This window comes from Otolemur garnettii, unplaced genomic scaffold (assembly GCF_000181295.1).
Source record: "Otolemur garnettii isolate 467f Iridium unplaced genomic scaffold, OtoGar3 scaffold00002, whole genome shotgun sequence".
Classification (NCBI taxonomy): domain Eukaryota; kingdom Metazoa; phylum Chordata; class Mammalia; order Primates; family Galagidae; genus Otolemur; species Otolemur garnettii.
This window is the reverse complement of record NW_003852397.1, coordinates 6,647,436-6,651,881: the sequence shown is the minus strand read 5'-3', so window position 1 is coordinate 6,651,881 and position 4,446 is coordinate 6,647,436.

Sequence of the window (4,446 nt, the reverse complement as noted above, 5' to 3'; positions counted from 1 at the left end):
GTGCTTTCTGCATCTACTGTTTGTGCTGGAACCACATTTTTGTTGCTGACCAGCAACCTAGGAGACTCCACTGGACGCAGTGGCTCATGCCTGTAATCCTAGCACTCTAGGAGGCCACGGCAGGTGGATCACTTGAGTTCAGGAGTTGGAGACCAGTCTGAGCCAGAGTGAAACCCTGTCTCTACTAAAAATAGAAAAAGCAGCTGGCCATTGTGGCAAGCATCTGTAGTCCCAGCTACTTGGGAGGCTGAGGCAGGAGGATTGTTTGAGCCCAGAAGTTTGAGGTTGCTGTGAACTAGGCTGATGCCACAGTACTCCACCTAGGGTGACACAGTAAGACTCTGTCTCAGAAACAAACAAAAAAGAAATTGCCTGTCATACTTTCCATTTGAACTGAGTTAAATTTTTAGATTAATTTAGGGAAAAGTTACTCCTTTTTCTAGTATTGACTCTTCTATCTATTGTCATAGGTTATCTCTCCATTTACTTGGGTCGTCTTTAATATCTTTGAATGAAATATAATTTTCTCCATAAGGTCAGACTCACTTTTTGTTATATTTCTTCCTAGATATAAATTTCCATTATAATTAGAAATACCAAGTTTCTAATAATTATATTTTCTGACTGCATGTGCGGGGATAAATGAACAGAATTGATTTTTGTCTGTTGATCTTATATCCAGCAACATTGATAAATGTTTTTAATTCAAAAGGAAAAATACTTTCCTTATTGGGAGAAAAATTAGGCTTTTCATTGTGACAATTTTTAAATATTCATCATACAAGAAGCTGAATATACTTTGTTCAGCATTTCTTAAAATATGCAGCCTTGTGAGTTTTACTTGGAAAATAGTGATGATATGTATTGATAATAGTCAGAACCTGACATGAAGGCTGTGTTGACCAGTTTGATGGAAGTATTTCAGATTGCATGTGAAAACCCCACACTGTACCCCAGAAGTGCATTAATGTACATAGTTACCATTCAATAAAAAAAAAAAAGAAAAAAAATAGTCAGAACCTAGTCATAGTGCATCATAGCTGTTTCTGATTGTAAATATTTCAAGGAGTACCTTGCCACAGCACTGATAAGTTCAGAGAACAAGATGCGTACAAGTGGGTAAGTTTCAGGCAGGTGCCTCTGTTATACTCAGTTTTATTTCACTGAGGTCCCTGCATTAACTTGACTTTGACAGGCATTGGAAGACTGTGAATTAAAAAGTTCTGGGGTGGTGCCTGTGGCTCAAAGGAGTAAGGCACCAGCCCCATATGCCAGAGGTGGTGGGTTCAAACCCAGCTCCGGCCAAAAACTGCAGAAAAAAAAAATCTTCTGGCCAGGTGCAATGGCTCACGCCTGTAATCCTAGCACCCGGAGAGGCTGAGGTGGGTAGATTGCTTGAGCTCAGGAGTTGGAGACCAGCCTGAGCAAGAGAGAGACTCCATCTGTACTAAAAATAGAAAAGCTAACCAGGCATGGTGATGGGCACCCATAGTTCCAGCTACTTGGGAAGCTTAGGCAAGAGGATTGCTCAAGCCCAAGAGTTTGAGGTTGCTATGAGCTATGATGACACCACAGCAGTCTACCCAGGGAAATAGAGTGAAAAAACTTTTCTAAAAAAAAAAAGCTCCTTTTGTTTAAGTATATCAAATTTCCCCCACTTTGGTCTTCTCATTTGAATATTCAGGATCCTAATACAATATCCCTTTTAGGAATGTTGAGATTAAATGAAATAATATATCTATGTAATTTAAACACACCTTGCACAGGCCAGATATTTTATCGATAGTGCTATTTTTCCATTCTCTGTATACTATCCCACCACTGTTAGGTGTCCTGTCTAGTCTCGGTCTTGGCCAGTGAACATTTGGGACCATCTGTCAGTGCCCCATTGTGCTGTTGCTGTCCTGTGGTGACTGTCTCCTACAACATATTGTTGTTTCGCCTTGTGGACGCTGCAGTTTTGTCATCTGCAGGTAACTGCAATCTCCCTTGTGCTCTGGCAGTTAGTTTGGTCCATGATAGCTGCAGGGAAGACTAACTCTGACACTCATGATGCTTGAACTTCAGGCCCCTTCGCTTGCACTGGCTGTTGTGAGGGAACTTGGTAATGGGTTCATTTGGTCCTAAGATTCTATAATATTTTATAAATTTTAGAAAAGTAAGATATAGTTACTATGGTCAATTTAGACCACCCTTTTATCCCCTTCTATCATATTTCCTCCTCTGTTCGATGGCATCAGAATGGTCCTGGGCATTTTTTTCTTCCATGACTTTATACATATTTTTACTTTAAAGAGGCCTCTTGAAATGGTATGAGCTTCAGACCCCTCAAAAGCTGAATCTACCCTCAAATCACTGTTACAAGGTGTGTTGTTAGGGAAGTTCACGCTCAAACGATGCTCTGAATGTCTTCAAAGGATGTTCATTTCTGAGCACCTGCTTGTCCCCTTTCAAGTATTTACTGAAAACATATGAAATCCAGAGGGTTCAATATACAAACTGATGTCTGCAAAGGGGTACTTCACAAATCCTTTAGATGGTGGAGAGGGGAGCTTTCTTGTTTAAGGTTGTGAAGGCTGACTATGGAAGCCAAAGTCTTCAGCAGCTCCCCCCAGTGGAGTGTCTAGGAGTTGTGGGTGTTAGTTGTCATATCTGAATTTGCCAGAAGTCAGGAATGCCTGTTATTTTTATCTCCAAAGTCTGCAGTGCACCAGTATTTTACTGGCAGCTACTAGTTCTCCAAGTAAATTCATTTTTATCGTTCATTCCCTGCCTTTCTCTGGGTTCACCTGCCCCATTGGACATCAAACCTTAGAGATCTTCATGGAAGCGCCAATAATTAAATCTTAGAAGTCTTATTTTATGAGGAAGAAAGGCTTTGATTATAATGCTGAACTATTTCTGGGATCAGGGCTACTTGCCAATGTATCAGAGACCTGAGCCACCTGGCTCACACACCTTCCCTGCCTCCCAGTCCTAACCTGTTGCTATACATGTGGGAACCCCAGGCCCCCTGAGCCTGCCCTCTTCAATAGTCTTCTGAAGCATGCAGGAACTGTTGGCATCAGGCCCTCTATTTCCTGGCAACCAACACACTAGCAAGGGTGACACACCACAAGCCATCAACTCCCAGGGACAGCAGAGCAGGAGATGTGGGGGGATGGGGGATGGGGGAGGAAGGGAGGTGCAAAACATGCTGCAGAGGCGAGTTTCTGGGGAACCACACAGCCCCAGTTAAAATGTTTCTGAAAGAGCATTGTACATATGAAGTCCGACTCGCCTGCGGTCTCAGGCACATCACTTCAACTCTTTGTACCTTAGCCACGCACCTGAAAGGTGGCAACACTACATCCCACCAGAGGCCCTTTACTTCTCTCCCTCAGTGACAGCAAAGAGGTTTTCCTATCAGTTTTCTGAATGATCTCTCATTCTAATCATATTGCTACAGCTCTGGTATAAAGAAAACTAAAGGACTTAGTTTTACACATGTACAGATAAGCTTTCTTTCTGGGTTTCATTTTTAAATACATCTGCTTATCTTGCTGTACAGAGGGATGTAGAATCCCTGACCTGGCCAGGGGGAGGAAGGGCCTTCCCAGGCATCTTCCATAGCTCCCACTGCTGGTGGAACCTGGTGCTCAGGCCCGGCCTGATTCCTGGCGCTTTCATACTCTGTTCGTGCACAAACCACCCCACTGACCACCCACTCTTTCCTCAGCTCACTTTAAACTCCCTGCCTCTGAGGCTTTCCTCATACCATTCTCCCTCCCTACATTTCTCTCTCTCCTCTCCTTTGTTTATCTAAATCCCACTGATTCCTTGGTGCTTTCCTCACTTGCCATCCTCTCCCCTGAGCCCACATGGCCCCACCATACTCCTCTCCCCTGAGCCCACATGGCTCCACCATACTTCTCTCCCTTGAGCCCACATGGATCCACTATACTCCTTTCCCCCCGAGCCCACATCCTCCACCATACTTCTCTCCCCTTAACCTGCATGGCTCCACCATACTCCTTTCCCCTGAGCCCACATGGTTCCACCATACTCCTCTCCCCTGAGCACCACATGGATCCACTATACTTCTCTCTCCTGAGCCTACATGGCTCCATCATACTCCTCTACCCTGAGCTCATATAAATCTACCATACTCCTTTCTCCTGAGCCCACGTGGCTCCATCATACTCATCTCCCTGGGCCCACGTGGCTCCATCATACTCCTCTCCCCTGAGATCACATGGCTCCATAATACACCTCTCTCCTGAGCCCATATGGCCTCACCATACTCCTCCCCTCTGAGTCCACATGGCTCTACCATACTCCTCTCCCCTGTGCCCACATGGCTCCACCATATTCCTCTCCCTGAGTCCACATGAATCCACCATACTCCTCTCTCCTGGGCCCACATGGCTCCCTATACTCCTCTCCCTGAGACCACATGGCTCTACC